General features: G+C 43.0%; 1 long non-coding RNA gene across 1 annotated transcript in view; it reads right to left on the reverse strand.

Moving 5' to 3' along the window:
- LOC309639868 overlaps positions 1 to 22045 on the reverse strand; it is a 423467-nt gene that overhangs the window by 5220 nt on the left and 396202 nt on the right. The window lies entirely within an intron of this gene.

The following is a 22045-nucleotide window of genomic DNA, read 5'->3' on the forward strand; positions in this document are numbered from 1 at the left end:
TGCGAGGGCTTCCTCTAGTTGCGGCAAGCGGGGGCCACTCTTCATCGCGGTGCGCAGGCCTCTCACTATCGCGGCCTCTCTTGTTGCGGAGCTCGGGCTCTAGGAGCGCAGGCTCAGTAGTTGTGGCTCACGGGCCTAGTTGCTCTGCGGCATGTGGGATCTTCCCAGACCAGGGCTCGAACCCGTGTCCCCTGAATTAGCGGGCAGATTCTCAACCGCTGCGCCACCAGGGAAGCCCGAGACCACTTTTTTACATACTGATAGAGCCGTTGGTATTTTATTCATAGTTAAAGTTAAAAGAAGGCAACTAACCCCCTTTTTTTTAAAAAAAAAATTTTATTTATTTACTTAGTTTTGGCCATATTGGGTCTTCGTTGCTGCACGGGCTTTGTCTAGTTGCAGCGAGCTGGGGCTACTCTTCGTTGCAGTGCATGGGCCTCTCATTGCGGTGGCTTCTCTTGTTGCAGAGCACGGGCTCTAGGCGCGCAGGCTTCAGTAGTTGTGGCGCACGGGCTTAGTTGCTCTGCAGCACGTGGGATCTTCCCGGACCAGGGCTCGAACCTGTGTCCCCTGCACTGGCAGGTGGATTCTTAACCACTGCGTCACCAGGGAAGTCCCTCCTCACTAGGTTTTGAATGCAGACTTTAAGATTTCTTTGGCCCAGGTCTGTAACGTCCCTGGGGAGAAAGAAACTCAGACAACAGAGTGAGTGGGAGCAGCTGGACAAGAATAAGAGCTAAATCATTGGAGCCTGCAGGAGAGAAAGGAGTGAATGGAAAACCAGTATGTCAATGAGAAGTGATGTGGGAGGAGGGTATTTAACTAGCAGGGAGACTCATCTGCACTATTTTAGAACAACACTTAAATCCAGTTTCTGTTTCTAGTTGATTCTTAACCTATGTGGAAATAGTAATACAGTCATTTTCAGTAATAAATTATTATTTATAGCTCCTTGTTTGATGTCACCAACTTCCTTGAGGGCAGGGAGCTTGTCATGGTACGTGCCCAGTGTCTGGCACATCATGCCAATCGATAAATGGTGAATGAATGAGTATCATGTCCCCAGATCTAAATAAGTCAAGATAACTGAGGAGCTGCTATGTTGGCTGTCACCAGCATTATTACCTCTTGTTTCTTGTGTGGAAGCCAAATGAAAATAAGTTGAATGGAGCTGGGGGACAGAGGACCCCAGGCCCTGAATTTTTTTTTTTAATTAATTAATTAATTTTTGGCTGTGTTGGCTCTTCGTTTCTGTGCTAGGGCTTTCTCTAGTTGTGGCAAGCGGGGGCCACTCTTCATCGTGGTGCACGGGCCCCTCACTATCGAGGCCCCTCTTGTTGCGGAGCACAGGCTCCAGACGCGCAGGCTCAGTAGTTGTGGCTCACGGGCCTAGGTGCTCCGCGGCATGTGGGATCTTCCCAGACCAGGGCTCGAACTCGTGTCCCCTGCATCGGCAGGCAGACTCTCAACCACTGCGCCATCAGGGAAGCCCAAGGCCCTGAATTTTTCAACGTGCATTTTTTTCTTGGTGTATAGGCAATGGAGACAGTGGAACAGGGTATGGGGCCGAGAAGAGAATGAAGTGGCCTCATTCACTCCCTCTGGTGTGCTGAGTCCTTCCAAGTGGGCTGGGCTCTTGGATTTTCAGAGCTGCTCTTCCTACCTCTGAGACCAGCTCACGGTTTAAGGTGTTGAGGTGGCCAATAAGGAGCACATTGAAACCTTCCTCAGGGAGACATCAACCCATACAGGAAAGGCTGAGTGCTGAGAATGAGGTCCCTTTATCCTGCTGTGGAAGGAGCTTGGCAAGGGCAGTGTGGCCAGAGGGATAAAGGAGGAGCAAGGACAACGCCTAAAGCCTCAGCCCCCTCTCTCTCACCCTTTTCCACCAATGTTTTGGCAACATTCCTAAAAGGCTTGTGACTTCCAATTCTGTTTGCGCTCAGAACACCTGAAGTCTATGCTGTAGGGGAAGGAAAACATATCTTTTTCCCACTACCCTCCTAGGTTCTCCAGTTGGGGCCCCGTCATTAGACTGACAAGACAGATTAACAAGAGACAAAGAAACAGACTTTATTAACGTGTGTCATGCATACACAGGGAGAACTCAGATGAGTAACTCAAAGGAGTGGTTAGAACTTGGGCATATACAGCATCATAACAAAAGAATAATAAATTTTTAAAGAAGTGATGAGACAAAAGGAAAAGGACTTTCTAGGCTGGCAAACTGTAGGAAAGTAAGTATATGGGAAAAACTAATGCGAGATAAGTGTTAGGTTTGTTATGTGGATTTCTTCTGGTGCCATCTCTGGGCTAAAGGTCTAGAGTTGTCGCTGGTGATTAACTTCTGTCCTTCCTGGTAGAGAAGGTAGGCGGGCACCTTTACAAATTTCTGTTCTGCTTTTAGGCAACTAGGGGAAGGGCAGAGGGCTTTTCTTGTATCTACTTCTCATTCCCTTCAGCTCGAAATAATCAATATGCCAAAGTGGCATATTTTGGGGTGGCATATTCTGCTACCCTTCAATGTCTATTTTTGGAGGGGAGTACTCCACAAGACACAGGTCGAAATCCTTAAAGATGTCCAGGCTGAAAAGAGATGTCATTGTTGGGTAAAACCATCACAGATTTAAAAAGATGTGAGAAACATGAGCATTCTTTAGAGCTCTAGATAAGCAGATTTAGGTGAAAAACAGCCTTATATTTTCCCTCATGGGGCTACACATTTAGGAACCACAGAAGAGCTGATGCAGCTGAAGCTGTTCCCTAGGGAGCAGCAATCTGGTTGGAGGGCAGGAGCTGAAGCTGTATTTGTGTAGTGCTTTGCATAATAATAGTTGGCCTGGAAGTCTCATTAGTGCCAGGCATTGTTCTAATGCTTTCAATGTACTAACTCATTTAATCCTCACACCTAAAAGAAAGGTACTGTTATCATCCTCATTTTCAGGTGAGGAATTGAGGCAGGAAGAAGTTAGTGCCTTGCCCAAGGTCATATAGGAGTAAGTAGTCGAGCCAAAATGCCAACCCAGACAGACAGACTCCAGAGCCCAAATTCTAAAGACTCACTATTCTGCTTCTACCAAGGTTACAGACACATAATTATCTATATGGGAAAGAGCTATTGGAAAGTTTCCCTAAACCACCCCAGCACTGTCACTCAATACACAACTCCAGAGGCTTTTTGGAAAATTCACAGGTAAGAGATGTCATGTTAGGAGGCATTGCAGGCCAGAGGTGCCACTCTCATAGAATTCAATGCGAGTGATACCAGGAGGGCACAACTTGGGGCTCTTGCCTGTGGCTCCCTGTGGTGCCTGCAAAATCCAGGGCTGGATCTGAAGTCTGTTTCAAGAAAGCATTTTTTACGGATGCAGGTCAAATTTCCTATTCACTGAAAACTTGTTTAGTCCTGAGATAGGGCCTTATAGTGTCACCTTTAGGTCTTGGGCATGTAGAAGAGAGAAGGAAAAAACGAAAAGAAGAAATAAAAGGAAAATAGGTTGGGGGGAAAGAAGCTGGCTAGTGGGAGAAGCAGGTGCTGACAACCTCTAGCCTCCAACATCAGAAAAGAGCCTAAGGTCCAGGTGGTCTAAAGTTGCCCTCTGCTATGGTCTGAAGGTTTGTGTTCCACCCAAATTCATATGCTGAAAGCCTAACCCCCAAAGGTGATGGTATTAGGAGGTGGGACCTTTAGCAGATGCTTAAGTCATGAGGGTGGAGCCTTCAAGAATGGGATTCGTGCTCTTATAAAACAGGCTCCACAGCGCTCCCTGGCCCCTTCCACCATGCAGGATACAAGGAAAAGTCTGCAATGAGGAAGAGAGCCCTCGTTCAACCACAATGGCACCCTGATCTTGTAACAGGGAAGAGCAAAATCTGACTCCATGTTGGATCTGTTTCTTTGACTTTAACCTTTGCTTTTGTTATTATAATCATACATAATGGCCTGCCTCAGGGAACCCTGCCCACCTGTGAATGGCTGCAGAAAAGAAGAAACTAACACATCCCCTCCCATATGCTGGCCAAGCCAGGCAAAACTAATGGCCTTTTTACTTTACTTCCTCACCTCCTCTCCCTCTCTGCTCTATAAAAGAAACTGACATTCAGACCCCGATAAGATGGTTCTCTGGGGACACTAGTCCGCTATCTTTTCAGTCTGCTGGCTTTCCGAATAAAGTCACTATTCCTTGCCTCAACACCTCGTCTCCTGATTTATTGGCCTGTCGTGAGGTGAGCAGAGTGAGCTTGGACTCAGTAACAATCTCAGACTTCCAGCCTTTAGAACTGTGAGGAATAAATTACTGTTGTTCATAAGCTACCCAGTCTATGATATTTTGTTATAGCAGCCTAAATGGACCAAGGCACCCTCTAATATTTTAAAGAGTCTAATGGACAAAAGGACTAAACTACAGGTGTACTTGTGAAATGAGGTTGGTAAGAGGGTCAAGCCCAATGTCTGGTATGACAAAGGCCAATCCCTTACCTTTCCCCTGTCTGGAACTTGGTGATAAAGGTACTTCTCTCTTAAGTTGAAAGCTGGCTCCCCCAAAATACCACAAAATAATCTGTTGGTAAGGCAAAACCGAGTTTCTTGCTTATTGGAGTAACAGAGGGAACGTCATTGATAAAGTCTTAGTAGAGTCTCAGAATGGGGGTGCAAAGGCAGGGTATTGATGGGAATTCTGGAGTCTGGTTTACAGGGGGTATTTCATTGTGGGGGGAGGCAGGGGTTGCTGATTGAGATTAGGCATACTCTGTGGCAAAATAATTTAGGATTGGTGGGAAATATTTTCTAGAGAAGGGTTTCCTAGCTACTCTTGTTTGATGAGTCATTTTACGCTAAGGACACTTTGTCGGGATGTCTAGTTCCTGGGCAAGAGTTTCCTGGGTTAGTAAGGTCTTGTTAATGCAGACCTTCACATAGTGAAGTCAGGTTAATGTAAACAGCAAACTGTGTGGGTGTGGATTATTTTAGTGGCCATTTAACTCACAAAGTTTGGCATATGGCACATGCTGTAGCCAATAGGAAAGGGGTTAGAATACAGGTTTTTTTCATTAGGGAAGAAGGGGCAGGAGATTTAAGAGGTAAGCAAATGTGCAAAGGCACAAATATCCCTGAAGTAAAGGTACAGTACTTTTCCTGCAACTAGATATGCTACCACCAGGTGGAGCTAGACCCTTCTGGCATGGCTAGTCTTCCAAACGTGATGCTATGTTACAGGCATAATTTCCTGGACATAGAGTTAAGTATGAGGAATTACAAATAGTTAACTTCACTTATCAGATTGGCAAAATTTATTATTATTATTTTATTTTATTTATTTATTATTGGCTGCGTTGGATTTTCGTTGTGGTGCGTGGGCTTCTCACTGTGGTGGCTTCTATTGTTGTGGAGCATGGGCTCTAGGCGCACGGGCTTCAGTAATTGTGGCACGCGGGCTCTAAAGTACAGTCTCAGTAGTTGTGGCGCACAGGCTTAGTTGCTCTGCACCATGTGGGATCTTCCCGGACCAGGGCTTGAACTGGTGTCCCGTGCACTGGCAGGCGGATTCTTAACCACGGCGTCACTAGGGAAGCCCCGGGAAAATTTAAAAAGCTTGTATAGGGGAGGAAAGAATACTTTACCTCTACCCTTCCAAGTTCTTGGTTGAAGAACCCCCCTCCCTCCAACATTAAAAAGATTAACAGGAGAAAAAACAGAAGTTTAATAACATATATACCTCCAGTACACATGTTTCCAGGAAAACTCACCAAAATGGCTGAAGCTCTCACCTTAAATACTGTCTCTAGCTAAAGGCACAAAATGTTGGAGTGTTGGGGACGCAGAGCTAGTTATGGGAGGTTTTCAGGCAAAACACAATAAAAGGGGTAAGGTTTGTTATGCAGATTTAAGTCTGTGCTTTCTCCATTGATAAGAGGTTTCTAGAGACTTGGTCATGCTCTTCTTCCTGGTACAGAAAGGGAGACACCCTTACAGATGGAGATTTCCCTTCAACATGTAAATTTCTCTTACATAGGGTAACTTCTACTTGGTTTTCAGAGCTTTTCCTGTGTCTGCTGTTTTTAAAAAGTAAGCAACTCAAGATAATCCTTATGTCAATGTAGGGGAGCAGAATTTGCCACTTTAAAATATGTCTCATTGGCATATTTATTGTTTGAAGCTGGTTATTTTCTGAGGAACCGCAGACATGGGAAGCGCTCTGAAAACCAAGTAGGAGTTGCCCTTTTGTAAGAAACATTTACATTTGTGAGGGAAATCTCCATTTGTAAGGGTGTATCTTCTCTGTACCTGGAACAGGAAGAGGACCAAATCTCTGGAAACTCTTAGCAATGGAGAAGGCAGTGACTTAAATCTGCATCACAATCACCCTTGCTTACTGTGCTGTTCCTGGTAGCTTCCCATAACCGACTGCCCCCATCCTAAACGTTCTCTTTTGACTTTAGCTGAGGATGGTATTTAAGGTGAGGGCTTTGGCCATTTTGGTGAGTTACTCAGTTTTCCTGGGTCTCTGCCCTGTACACATGTTATTAATTAAATTTTGTTTGATTTGCTCCTGTTAATCTGTCTCATGTCAATTTATTTCTTAAACCAGCCAGAAAAACCTAGTTGGGTAGAGGAAAATTTCTTCCTCCTCAATACCAAAAAGGCACATTTTGGGGTGGCATTTTCTGCTCCCCTTCACTTGATAATACACTTGATCGTCAAGGCTGTGGGGGAAACAAACACTCGTATGTTGTTGGTGTGAAAACAAAAGGGAGGGTGGGACTTCCCTGGTGGTCCAGTGGTTAAGAATCCACCTTCCAATACAGGGGACACAGTTCGATCCCTGATCAGGGAACTAAGATCCCACATGCCTCGGGGCACCCACGCACCGCAACTACTGAGCCGACACAGCCAAATAAATAAATAAATCTTTAAAAACACACAGACACACACACACACAAACCAAAAGGTAGGGCAATTTGTCAATATCATAACAAAAGTACATATACATTTAAAATTTGACCTGGTCATTATGTTACCAAACCAAACTCAGGTCCACTCACCTGCCACGCAGCAAAGCCAATCTACTGATATCAGGTTGTGGTGAAGCAAATTACAGCATTTATTGCAGGGCACCAAGAAAAGAGACTGGGCAGCCTGTGCTCAAAAGACCCGAACTCCCGATGTCTTTCAGGGAAGGGTTTTTAAAGGCAACATTTGGGGTGAGGATTGCAGCTCATGGAGTTTCTCCTGACTGGTTGGTGGTGAGGCAACAGGGTGATGTTTCAGAAGTCTTTTTTTTTTTTTTTTCCACTCTATGTGGCTTGCAGGATCCTAGTTACCTGACCAGGGAATCGAACCTGTGCCCCCTGCAGTGGAAGCGCAGAGTCCTAACTCCTGGACTGCCAGGGAATTCCTGATGTTTCAGGAATCTTAATCACCAACCTTCTGGTTCCAACCAGTCCAGGGTCTATGTGCTGTGGTCAGCATGTAGTCACCATCCTATACCTGGGTGTGTGGGTGGGGGATGTCTTAGTTTCTGCAGAACAACTCAAAGATATGCATCAGATTGTTATCTACGTCCCTTGAGGAGGAAATAGAACACTGTTTTGTGGCTGAAATATTGTTAAGCTATCATTACTTTTCTTGCTTGACTGCTTTTCCTTTTTTCTGCATTCCCTCACTTCCCTAATAAGTAACTGTTTGAGTCTGCTCTTTGGAACTCAGAGAAAGCCTAAGGGACTAAATCCTTTTTCTACAAACAAGAAACAGGGGACAAGGAGGACTTTTTGTACCTGGGAATTCCCTGCAGGGTCCTGCTCATTTTTCAATCTCCTCCTTTTCTTTGATACTTCTCAATCCTGAGGGGAACAGGGGCGGGACAAGAAAGTGAATAAAGTTTTGGATAGAGAGGTTAATCATAAACTGAGCAGGAGAACTCAGTTTTAGGGGGACTCGGTTTCAATCCCATGTCTAGGAATTTACCCTGAAGATATACCTCTAACAGTATGAAGATAAATGTAGGGACTTCCTGGGTGGTGCAGTGGTTAAGAATCCACCTGCCAATGCAGGGGACACGGGTTTGAGCCCTGGTCCGGGAAGATCCCACATGTTTCAGAGCAACTAAGCCCGTGCACTACGACTACTGAGCCTGTGCTCTAGAGCTCGTGAGCCACAACTACTGAAGCCCGCACGCCTAAAGCCCGTGCTCCACAACAAGAGAAGCCACCGCAATGAGAAGCCCGAGCACCGCAATGAAGAGTAGCCCCCGCTTGCCACAACTAGAGAAAGCTCGTGCAGCAGCAAAGACCCAATGCAGGCAAAATTAAATAAATAAATAAAATTAAAACAAAAACAAAAAACAAAGAGCATTTGTGGAATACAGATTTATATAGAAGTCAGGAAGGGCATTCTGGAATAAATCAACTAAGAAATAAGCTGGGCAATAAAACTTTGGGGGTAGTCTTCAATCATTTGTGTTTTTAAGAGGCAAAAATTGACAAGTTAACGTGTAACTTCAGAGTTTAGGCCCTAATTAACTGCAACTAGTAAATGAAAGGTTTGTACCTTAGAGCAGCACTGTCCAATAGAAGCATAATGCAAGCTGCATATGTAATTTAAAATTTTCTTTTAACCCTATATAAAAAGTAAAAAAAAAAAAAGTGAAATTAACTTTAATATATGTGTGTGTGTGTAGCCAAAATATTATCATTTCAATATGTAGTCAATGTAAAAAATTTCTTTTCTTGCTTAGTCTTCAAAATCCAGTGTGTATTTAACACTCACATACAGCTCAGCTCAATTTGTATACTATATATTCATCAGAATTGTTGATGTTGCATTTTGATTTCATAAAATTTATAGTGAAAAAGTTGTTCCAAACATAATTAAAAATATACTGTGAATTCTCTGGCAGTCCAGTGGTTAGGACTGCCGAGGGCCTGGATTTGATCCCTGGTCGGGGAACTAAGATTCTGCAAGCCGTGTGGCATGGCCAAAACAAACAAACAAACAAACATCCCCCAAAAAACCCACCCAAGATGCAAATAAAGACAAAGACTTACATTAATATATATGTATATATATATATACATATATATTTAAAAGTTTCCCAATAACTGAAGTTTAAAATTTTAAATTAATTAAAATTAAATAAAATTAAACATTTGGTTGTGCTAGCCACATTTTAGGTGCTCAGTAGACACCTGTGACTTGTGGTTACAGTATTGGACAGACCGGAAGGAAAGAATGAGATAATCCTTGGGGGAGCCTCTTGGACCATGCTTGTGTGTGACCTTGAAGCCACATGCAGTCATCCTTCTGCCTTATTTGCAAGTTTTGGATAATTTTTGTTAAGAGTTCTGAGGGTATATCAATTATCTTGATTTTTAAAAACAGCTTTATTGGAATAGAATTCACATACCATACAATTCGCCCACTTAAGGTGTACAGTTGAATGGTTTTTAGTATATTCACGGAGTTGTGTAACCATCAGCACAATCTAGTTTAGAATATTTTCATCACCCCCAAAGAAACTCCATACCCATTGCAATCACACCCCATTTCCCCCAACCCTGTCGGCCCTAGGTAACCACTAATTTACTTTCTCTCTCTATTGATCTGTCTATTCTGAATATTTCATATAAATGGTTCATCCATTTTGCAGCATGTATCAATACTTAATTCCTTTTTATCACCAAAAAATATTCTATTTTATGGATTTGCCATATTTTATTTATCCACTTATCAGTTGATGGACTTTTGGGTTATTTCTCTGGATTTTGTATGTTGACTGATCAATGGACATTGTCAGCCAGGTCACTTATGGGGCTGCATTAAGCTGGGAACTTGGCAGGGGCTCCTTAGTTCTCCTCCATGCCTCTCTCTCCAAGTTGTGTCTCACCCTCCATGACCCCTCTTTCTCCAACAAGATAGCTTGGACTTCCTTATCCATGGAGGCTGAGTTCCAAGAGAGCAAAAACAGAAGGTGCCACTTCTTAAGGGCTAGGCTACACGTACATGATTTCTGCTACATTCTATCCGTCAAGGAGGTGACATTGTCAGATTTGGAGAGAGGGGAAATAGGCTGCACCTCTGATGGGAGGAGTGATATCCCCATGTAATCAATGGGGAAGGAATGTGGGTGACTGCCGCAGACCGGCTGCAGAAAGCTAGAAGTTCCTGGCGGTGAGGGGTAAGGAACTGAAAAGCACCAGTATGGGGTCAGAAGGGCCAAGACAACTGATGGTTGCAAGGCAAGTTTATTCAAAGAGCATGAATGTATATATAGGTTTAGTACGGAACGAATACTAGACAACAAATCAGTAAACCTTGTATTTCCACATAATTCTGTCGCCACTATCTATGTGTCACTATCTATGCGCCACTATCTATGCGTCAGCATGCCTTATGGGCCATTCTTTGGAGATACAGACTTCCCCCTCAGGGCAGCACGTCCTACTTCTGGGGAACAACCAGGGGCTCTTAGATCCAGAGCAGGCACCTGGAACGAAACTGGCCGCAAGCCATTTTCCTTTTTTACGCTCAATACCGCAGCGTCAGGAGTGCATACCAAGAAAGAGACAAGCAGTTCTCCGGAAAGCAGAAAGCTGAATAAGTTTACAGCTTGGGGGCCACCACAGGTGACGTCTTTGGATTCTGTCTACCACACCCACATGTACCAGTGTTTTTAAAATTAGGTGGGGCCATTTGACTAGTTGTGGACAATGGGCTGTCAGCAAACGTGACGCATTTCATTTCCAGGCTAAAGCAAAGAAAACCCTGCAAGATGCTCCAGATGTATCATCTGTTCTGTAACCAAGAAGGCCTCATGTTGAAATTACTGTGAACTGCTCCAGGGATGACAAATATTTTGCAATCACCCGGACCTGCAGGTGACTGCATTAGCACGCAATAAACCTCTGTTGTGCTAAGCCACTGAGTTTGGAAGCTGTTTTAGGGAAATATAACGGAGCCCATCCTGATTAAAACATATGGCTTATGTCCTTACCTCACCCCTAAACCCAATACTGCTGCTGCTGCTGCAGCTCTGACTTCCGGCTGCCTGCCTCATCCACTGAACCTGCTTTGGTGCTGTTGCTTCTGACTTCTCTGGGTAAACTTGCCTGATATAGCTTGACTCTGGGACCTCCCACCCTTAGTGGCTGGTGTACCTGGATTGACCTTGGATGCCCCCTGGGACCTGTTGTAGGGTCATGGAGAAAAGAGGGAGTTGCAGCAAGGTAATTGAAGATCCTCGTGGCTTCAGTTTACATTTAACTGCAAAAACCAAAAAACAAAAAACTATAGGCAAAGGGCAGCTGTTAAGAAGTTTTTTGTTTTTTTTTTTGTTTTTTACTTTAGGGTTATTTATTTATTTATTTATTTATTTATTTATTTATTTATTTATTGCTGTGTTGGCTGTTCGTTTCTGTGCGAGGGCTTTCTCTAGTTGCGGCAAGCGGGGGTCACTCTTCATCGCGGTGCGCGCGCCTCTCACTATCGTGGCCTCTCTTGTTGCGGAGCACAGGCTCCAGACGCGCAGGCTCAGTAGTTGTGGCTCACGGGCCTAGTTGCCCCGCGGCATGTGGGATCTTCCCAGACCAGGGCTCGAACCCGTGTCCCCTGCGTTGGCAGGCAGATTCTCAACCACTGCACCACCAGGGAAGTCCTTTTTTTTTTTTTTAAATTTAGGAAATTATTTTATAAGTCCTTTCGACTCAAAATCTGAAAGATATTTTTTTAAATTGATAAGTATGATAATATAAAAAGAACTTTCCATGAAACCTTTAGACAATGGAATCATCACCTCAAGCAAAGCCAAAGCCAGATATCCAACAGGAGAAAATGTTCACCGCTTCCATTACAGACAAAGGGCCAGTCCCCTGAATGTGTAAATTGCAGATGCAGGCCCTTAGGATAAAGCCCAACCGAGAACCCAGGAAGAAAAGGGCCGAAGACCCCCAACAAGGAGTTAGTTCACAGAGAGAAAATAAAGGCGACTCTGAAACGGGAGAGGACGCTCAACCTTATTTACCCAAGATTAGAAAGCAGCAAATCCACACTACGCTGAGGTACCATTTTCACCTATGAGATCGACCCCCTCCCCCTTTCACCACCCCGCACCAAAAAAGCATTCCCAAGTTTGATGCCACGTGGGGTTGTTGGCGAGGCTGGGGAAAGAGGCGCTGCCGGAGAACGCCTGCCCTGCTCTTCCGGTCACCGTCCCTGATCTCCCGAGATTCCAGACTCCGTTGCAGTGAGGGTGGCTGGCACCGCGACGGCCCTGCACCACCGTGAGGGCACAAGGGCACCCGACCGGCCTCGGCAGAGCGCCGTGCACGGGGGCCGGGCGCCATTCGCAGGCCCTTCAGTCCGTGCACGTCGATTTGAGCAAATTCCGCGGAAGTGAATCACGCTGAGAAAACGGAGGTGCTAAAGTATTGATTTGCGACGCGCAGTGTTGCATTCCAACGACTGTCACCCAGGACAGTCCCTTCTCAGGACGACACCCCCCACCCCCACCACGGGACCTGAACTGTCGGGCAGAAGACGGGCGGGCGAACACCGACGCGAGCAGAGCGGCCCCGAGCAAGGAGGGGCGAGGGGGTGTGGTGGTGGTTGAAGAGCCCCCGTAATCATGGCTTGTGTCGGGCACTGGCTAAGCGTGTAGGAGGCACGCCTACTCATTGAACGGTTGTTGAATGTGCAGTGCGTGCGGGAGGAAGAGCGGTGGGCAAAAGCAAGTTCTTGATTTCTGGGGCTCGAACCGTGAGAGCTGCTGCCGTGTCACCGCTCCCTTCGCATTCTCCGGCTGCCGCCCCTGTCCCCGGTCTGCAGCATGAAGTGCACCGGCCAGGAGGCCAGGAGTCGGGCTCCCGGTCTGGCCTGGGCTCCGGGCGCGAGGAGGCGGTCCGGAGGGTGGAGTCCGCTCGCGGTAGCCGCGCCTCCTCGGGGGACAGAAGGCGGAGCATGCAGATTGGAAATGGCTGTTCGGCGCGGGAATGACGGAACAATCAAGAACATAGAATTTCTCCTCACAAGGTAGAGAGCAGAAAGCCTGCACAGGAGTCCCTGATAGCACTGTCGACGACGCAAAAGGAATCAGACAAAGAGTGTGGATTAGCTTGCTCACCGTACTTGAATAGGGATGAAGGAAGGACCGCAACGGCCAGAGCCGGTCAGCTGGGAGCGCGTCTCGGCGTTATTCATTATAAATCAAGGGTAGGAATTGTTTGTATTAACTTAGTATTTGGTAAGTTTTGTGTCGAAAAGTAACACATTAAATGAGTTTTTAAAACCAAGAGTTATAACGGCGGGCCGTTTTTGTTCGCTCTGCGCATCGGCTGTTTTTTGTAGTGCTGTTGAAAGCAGTGCGGTTTCCCTACGGGAGGTAATTCATTGTGTCAAGATTAGCACTTGTGGTGTCGTCTATTAATCGCCTTTTTTTCCACAGGGCTTTGACAATGGTTTGTCTTGTTTTTCTGTAAACGGTGGAGTAAAGAGAAAGGCTGGTTGGAGTAGTTACCTTAAAACTACTTGTCCATTGAGTAGAAGCGCTGCTGCTGTCGACGGAGCGTAAGGCGGGAATGTTTTCGTCTTTTTCTAGATATGTGTTCAGTGACTCTCATTCTGTAGAACTTCGTTTCTTTTCCCGCTTCTCATTTTATGAGTTTTATAGCCCGAAAACTTTTCTATCCCTTCTTTTTTTTCCTGAAGGAGGGACTCCTGATGGAGCCGTATGGAAATGATACAGCACTCTGCCATGGGAGAGAGCTGAAATCGGCACACAGCGTTACTGGTTACTCACAGTCTGAACGAGAAGGACGTGGTTGCCGGACAAGGAACTCCGGACATGAAACTCGGGAGACGGAGAAGCTTTTCGGCCAACAAGGCCCTGCAGGATCCTGCTCCATTTCACGGTTGTGAACTTTCACGTTAGCATTCTGTACGTCTGCGAAATACTGGTTGCGAAGTTTTTTTTTTTTTTTTTTTTTTTCAGAAAACTGCGAGATTCCTACATACAGCTTTACTTTCTCTGTGAAGGGAAGCGTGTGTTCAGTAATTTATAGTTTTAGTATTCTTATTTTGGAAAGATCCAGTTAGCTAATGAATCTCCATCAAAACCCTTTATTTTTTCTTGAATTTTACTTTATTTTTTTATACAGCAGGTTCTTATTAGTTATCTATTTTATACATATTAGTGTATATATATCAATCCCAATCTCCCAGTTCATCCCACCATTAAGTTATACTTAACCTAGAGTATAACTGTCTCTTCAATGACAGTTGTGTCCTCGTTTATTGGCCTTGCCATACCTAAGTAGTAATAAAAGATATATTTTAAAACAGGGGCTGGTGTTTCATGTTGGCTTCTCTGGTGGTAGACACTGAAAAGGAGTTTGAGGTACAAGATGGTCTTTGGAATCCAAACCTGTGAAGGAAAAGAAGGGCGGTGATAGCAGGGAATGGAGACAGGCAAGGTTTAAGACTTTTTTCAAAAAAAATTTATTTCTTTATTTGGCTGCGTCGGGTTTTAGTTGCAGCACGTGGGATCTATCTTTAGTTGCAACATGTGAACTCTTAGTTGCAGCATGTGGGACCTAGTTCCCTGACCAGGGATCGAACCTGGGCCCCCTGCACTGGGAGTGCAGAGTCTTAGCCACTGGACCACCAGGGAAGTCCCAGTTTAAGACTTTTAAGTGATATTTAAAAGGCAGAATCAGCAGGATTTGAACCAAGTCTTCCAACTCAGCTTGAGTGGATGGTTAGTACCGTTCTTAGCCCCAGACAAGTGGGGCTCCTGCTCAGGATGCTTTAGAAGGCACCACGCTAGTCTCCGTGGCAGTGCCCGTCTGCACAGGGTGAGGAGTCCACAGATCCATTTTCCCTACCAAAGGAGACAGCCTGTCTGCAGAAGTAAAGAATGAGTAAAAGAAGCAAGAAGAAGATGAAGAGAGTAGCCTGAGGACCTCACCTGAGCCTGTACTTACCCCATCATGCCCCTGACTCCACCTCTGGATCTCCTAGTCACATAGCTGATAAATTCTACGTTGTTTGCTTATGGTGGTTTTTGAGGTAGATTTCTATCACTTGGAATTGAAAGATTCCTGACTGCTGTTAACAGCACAACATGTTGAAGCAGAGGATGGAAATGTACTTCATTTTAATGTAGGCAGACAACTGGATCATGGAAACTAAATGTTGAGATTAAGAACAGACAACCGAGCTTCTTTAACATAGAAACCATATATATATATACATTTTTTTTTGGCTGAGCCACACGGTGGGATCTTAGTTCCCCAACCAGGGATTGAATCTGGGCCCTTGGCAGTGAAAGTGCAGCGTCCTAACCACTGGACTGCCAGGGAATTCCCTAGAAACCATATTTTATTCATCTTTATATCCTGGCATCTATTAGGATACCTAGCTCATTGAAGATAGTAAATGCTCTTATACAGAGCACGGCCTAGAAGGAGAGATGCAAAGTCTTGGGTTAGGAAAAACATCTAAATAGGCAAGTTTTGCTGTGAAAACCTAGCCTAGACAGGAGATGGTGCAACAAAGAAGAGTTAGGCTTCCCCGTATAAGACAACATTGGGAAGTTGGCAATTGATTGATGTGGGAGGCTAAGGAGAGGCTGTTATAGGTCTGGGAGCCAGAGGCGGGGTCACTCTTCTGAGGGGGAAATTCAGCCAGTAGGAAGTTCCTTGTTGCAGGGATGCTGAGAAACATGAGAGCAGAGATGGCTAATTCCCATTTTTATTTATTTTTTGGGCTGTGAGGTAATTCCTCTGTTATCCAAAACCTTCGGTAGCAATCTACACAACTGTCTTGGATTGGTGATGTTTTGCAGATGAAAGAGGGGGCACCATACTTGGTCCTACATACAGTGGAGAGAAGAAAACAGCGTGGGAGGAGAGATGTGAGATAATTCAGCTAGAACAGGAAGTCAGAGCCAGAGGTGACCATGAGGAGCCCCTGGGAATCCCCTGAAATCTCAGAGAGGGTGCTGGGTTTTTCCATAGTATGTAAGGCAGGAAATTGAGCCAATGGATTTTTTTTTTTTTTTTTTCCCAGTTTTAGAGGGAAGAGTGTCCAATGGAGGTTGGAAGACTTGGACTTGGAGACCTCCTGACTGGAATGTCTTACACATTCATTTGGCTTACACATTCATTTATTTTTTATTTTATTTTAATTTTTGAATTTTATTTTATTTTTTTATACAGCACGTTCTTATTAGTCATCCATTTTATACACATCAGTGTATACATGTCAATCCCAATATCCCAATTCATCACACCACCACCACCACTTCCCCCAACCCCTGCTTTCCACCCTTGGGGTCCATACGTTTGTTCTCTACATCTGTGTCTCAATTTCTGCCCTGCAAACCGGTTCATCTGTACCATTTTTCTAGGTTCCATATATATGCGTTAATATACGATATTTGTTTTTCTCTTTCTGACTTACTTCACTCTGTATGACAGTCTCTAGATCCATTCGTGTCTCAACAAATGACCCAATTTCATTCCTTTTTATGGCAGAGTAATATTCCATTGTATTTATGTACCACAACTTCTTTATCCATTCGTCTGTTGATGGGCATTTAGGTTGCTTCCATGACCTGGTTATTGTAAATAGAGCTGCAATGAACATTGGGGTGCATGTGTCTTTTTGAATTATGGTTTTCTCTGGGTATATGCCCAGTAGTGGGATTGCTGGGTCATATGGTAATTCTATTTTTAGTTTTTTAAGGAACCTCTATACTGTTCTCCATAGTGGCTGTATCAATTTACATTCCCACCAACAGTGCAAGAGGGTTCCCTTTTCTCCACACCCTCTCCAGCATTTGTTGTTTGTAGATTTTCTGATGATGCCCATTCTAACTGGTGTGAGGTGATACCTCATTGTAGTTTTGATTTGCATTTCTCAAATAATTAGTGATGTGGAGGAGCTTTTCATGTGCTTCTTGGCCATCTATATGTCTTCTTTGGAGAAATGTCTATTTAGGTCTTCTGCTCATTTTTGGATTGGGTTGTTTGTTTTTTTAATATTGAGCTGCATGAGCTGTTTATATATTTTGGAGATTAATCCTTTGTCCGTTGATTCGTTTGCAAATATTTTCTCCCATTCTGAGTGTTGTCTTTTCGTCTTGTTTATGGTTTCCTTTGCTGTGCAAAAACTTGGAGAGACAGTAACCATTCTGTGATCATGAGGCTGAAAAATATATATATATACAAAGGATGGTGAAGCAGGAACATCAAAGAAGTCAAGTACCCTCTTGAGACAGTTGTGTCTCACATCAGTCCTCCATTGCCTACCCCTGGAAATTTTGTTTTGTGATCAGTAACCCCCTGAACTATTTAAGCTGCTATAAGTTTTTCTATTATTTGCAGCCAAATATAATCCTTGGCTAGGGGTTCAAGAAACGGACTCTTTTAGGACAGATTAGTGGTTGCCAGAGGGGAGGGTGCTTGGGGGAGCAAAGTAGGTGAAGAAGATTAAGTACAAATTTCCAGTTATAAAAAAAGCAAGTCATGGGGTTGTAATGTACCGCATGGGTTATATAGTCAATAATATTGTATTAACTTTGTAAGCTAACATGGTAACTAGACTTATTGTGGTGAACATTTTGCAATATACATAAATGCTGAATCAATATGTTGTACCCCTAATACTAATATAATATTGTATGTCAATTACACCTCAACAAAAAAAAAGAAAAAGAAAGAAATGGACCCTTTAAATCTCTACTGGTAGAAATAAAAATTGATACAAAGTTATCAGGCAGACAATATAGATAACTTCAAAAATGTTTATAGATGTCTTTAGTCTAAATCTTGGTGCACTAAATTCACCTGGTCCCCAGAAAGTTATTCATATATCTGAGTCTCAGTTTCTTTTAACTGAATACAGATGACACAGATAATAATAAAATACAGATAATAATGGTAAAGTCTTCAATATTGTTTTTTAAAAATTAAATGGAATAACATTACACCCCTTATAAGAGTGCCCGGCTTATGGTAACTGCTTGATACATACTAGCTATTATTTTATTGTGTTCTTGAGAGTTTTGAAAAGTCTACTTCAATTCAATTTCAGTCACTCATTAAAAAGACATTTTTGGGCCTTTCTGCTGCTGAAGAATCACTGTGCCATGCATTGTGGTAAACTCTGAAACAGATGCAAAGAAAACAAAGACATGTTCATTGAGTTGTAGAGTGCAGTGGGAAAGAGGGCAAAGTCAGGGGAATGGCAGGAAGAGACATCCATGTAGGCAAATAATTCAAACACTATGAGTACACTTTTTTTCTACATAATTTAAGAGACTAATGCATAAAAAACATTATTAGTTTATGTTTTTGGACACACAATGTTAGATGTAATTTTGTGACAACAACAACTGAAGGGTGGAGAGCTATAAAGGAACAGAGTTTTTATATGATATTGAAGTTAAGCTGGTATAAATTCAAATATGATGTTATAACTTCAGTATGTTACATGTAATCTCCATGTTAAGCACAAATAAAATAGCCATAGGATATACACAGAAGGAAATGAGAAAAGAATTTGAACGTTTCACTACAAAAAAATTTATAAACTAAACTTAAAAAAGACAGTAATGCAGGAGACGAGAAATGAAGATCTATAAGACATATAGAAAACAAAGCAAAATGACAGAAGTAAGTCCCTCCTTATCAGTAATTACTTGAAATGTAAATGGATTAAATTCTCCAATCAAAAGATAGAGATTGGCAGAATGGATTAAAAAATCATGATCCAAGTTTATACTGTCTCCAAGAAACTCACTTTAGATCTGAAGACACAAATGTGTTGAAAGTAAATAAAAGTGAAAGGGGGGAAAAGATATTCCATGCAAATATTAACAAAAAGAGGGCAGGGTTGGTACACTAATATCAGACAAAATAGACTTTAAATTTTAAAAAGTTGCAAGAGACAAAGGACATTATATATTAGTAAAGTTTCAATACAGCAAGAAGACATAGCAATTATTAACATTTATGCAACTAATAATAGAGCATTAAAATATATAAAGCAAAGATGGACACTATTGAAAGGAGAGATAGTTCTACAATAGGCATGCAGCCCCAAAGGGAAAGGGGTGGGAGACTTAATCATCAGACCAGAACAACCCCTGAGTTCTCCTTCCAAGGGATGGAGGAACTTTTCCTTACTGTCTCCCTCCCTCGATGAGCTTCTTGGAATGAGGACTTCCCTGCTAAGTTGGGATCCTGTGCTTGTTTTGTAAACTCCCTGGGGATTGCTGCTGAGTCCTTTAGGAGGAAAGCCCAGTGACGCCACTGCCCACATATTTTGCTCAATGGAGGCAAGAACTTTGGTTTTCTCAGGGCCAGCCTAGGCTCAGCACAGAATCATAGACTTAGAATTTATCATGAAGTTCATTTACTTCCACGGGAAACAATATAAAGTTACAAAATTTAAAAAATTGCCAATTGAAGATTAAGAAGCAAAAATAGAACATGTTATCAGTATCATCTTAAATGAAAGGTATTCTAACAACAACAAAATAGAAAGGCCATAATCGCAGAGTAAATATAGTTCTTTAGCTTGAATATATTTATTTCCATGGAAAACGCACAATTTTGTTCTTTTTAAAAAAATAGTTGTATTATTTTAAAATATTTATTTATTTATTTACTTTCTGGCTGTGTCAGGTCTTAGTTGAGGCATGCGGGATCTCTTGTTGCGATGCGTGGGCTTTTCGTTGCGGTGGGCATGCTTCTCTCTAATTGTGGCACGCGGGTTTTCTCTTCTCTAGTTGTGGCGTGCGGGCTCCAGAGTGCGTGGGCTCTGTAGTTTGCGGCACACGGGCTCTCTAATTGAGGTGTGCGAGTGCAGTAGTTGTGGAGAGTGGGTATAGTTGCCCTGTGGCATGTGGGATTTTAGTTTCCTGGCCAGGGATCGAACCCATGTCCTTTGAATTGGAAGGCGGATTCTTTACCACTGCACCACCAGGGAAGTCCCACAATTTTGTTCTTATATTTTGTATATTGTATGCCAACCACTGGAAGTGTCATGACCTGCCACATCTTCAGACGGCAATTTGTGACTCTTTGATTCAGTACAAACCTTTCTCATGATCAAAACCTTTGACATTATTCATATCCCAGAGCCAATTATTTCTTTGAAAAAAAACATTTAAATCCCTTTCCCAGGGGCTTCCCTGGTGACATAGTGGTTAAGAATCCGCCTGCCAATGCAGGGGACACGTGTTCGAGCCCTGGTCTGGGAAGATCCCACATGCCATGGAGCAACTAAGCCCGTGTGCCACAACTACTGAGCCTGTGCTCAAGAGCCCGCGAGCCACAACTACTGAGTCCACATGACACAACTACTGAAGCCCACGTGCCTAGAGCCTGCGCTCCACAACAAGAGAAGCCACCGCACACCGCAATGAGAAGCCCGTGCACCGCAACGAAGAGTAGCCCCCGCTCTCCACAATCAGAGAAAAGCCCATGCGCAGCAACAAAGACCCAATGCAGCCCAAAACAATAAATAAATAAAATAAATAAATTAAAAAAAAACCCCTTTCCCAGTGATAGAATCAACTACTTCCTCCTATGTATTTTCATAATTTTGAGGCAAGCTTTTACTATATAACTAATATTGTTGCACTTCAAATATTTATTTATCTTTTATAGCAGTTCTTAGGAAAAAGTTGGTGGTTTCCCACGTTTGCTAAGCTAATATTTTCTACTTTGAGGATGTTAAGGAAATGAATTACTCAATAGGTCCAGATGAATTAACATAAGTAAAGAGTTCTCTGATGCCAAGGAGTAAGAATTTTTAAAAATTGCAAGAATAGATCATAACCATGTCTAAAACCTGGTTCTGCTACCAGGATGTTGTGACTACAAAACAATCTTTCAGTACTCCTGTACACTTTGATATTCTGTAAGATTGCAATGCTAGTGTACTTATTGGGGTAAAACCAGGATGGATTTTTGAGTGAGGAATGGATGTGGTGATATTTTTTTAAAGGAGTGTAGTTTTATTCAATTTGAAATTTTAATGCAAAGTGTTCCTCAAGATATATATTAAGATACACAAATTCAGATTTCATATTTTTGAAAAACACTAATATATGTTATTATACCCCAAATATTGGGAGTTTGGAACGTAAGGGCTCTGTATTTCAGAATGTCAGCATATGCCAAACCTGTACTGCAATCACAAACTCCCCACCCCCCCAACCAGGCCCAGGTTTTAGGGCTGCTCAGTCTCATCCAGCAATTACACACCTTTCTGGTAGAGGTCACTGAATACACATTTGGCCACACAGTCTCAATAGTCCCACGTTAGAAACTGTATTCAACAGATGATAAAGCCATGTGCTGATGCACAAAGAATGAACATCGGAAAGAATTTTCAATCCAAATGTAATTTTAAATGTATTGCTTTATTTCCCCAAATTTTACTAGTCAAATTTTAGAAGTTTGATATATTGTGTAGGAACAATATTTCTCGGCTCCCTCAGCTGCTAGCTTGGGTCTGTGTCATTGGTTACTATAATGCATATGAGTAGTAAATACTTGCTGTTGACTGAGATGATGGAGAGAAAGATTTTGGGAGTGATATATCTATATCTATATCTATATATATCTATATATCTATATATAGATATATCTATCTATATATATATATAGTGCTTGTGCGTGTGCGTGTGTGTGTGTGTGTCCTGATTGAAGATGATTTCTCAAGGAAAATTTTCCTTACCATTTTCCTGTTGAAGACCCAGAATCAGTTATTCCTTTCATTCCTGCTTGCAAAACACACCACCTTTTCTCCCTGAGGTCCTGTCCTTTGTAATATAGAACCAAGGCAGCTGACATGCAGTGCTCACGTTGTTTCCCAGAGGTCTTCCCTTAAAGCTCCAGTGCAGTAGTTACATCACATACCTCCTGAGATACCACAGGCAACACATGTAACATTTTCCCTACAACAGAACACAGAACTCCATCCTGATAACCTCCAAGATTAGTTTCTTCATCAGCTATAAACATACCACCAAGCCAG

This window comes from Balaenoptera physalus (genome assembly GCF_965194825.1).
Source record: "Balaenoptera physalus genome assembly, chromosome: 1".
Classification (NCBI taxonomy): Eukaryota; Metazoa; Chordata; class Mammalia; order Artiodactyla; family Balaenopteridae; genus Balaenoptera; species Balaenoptera physalus.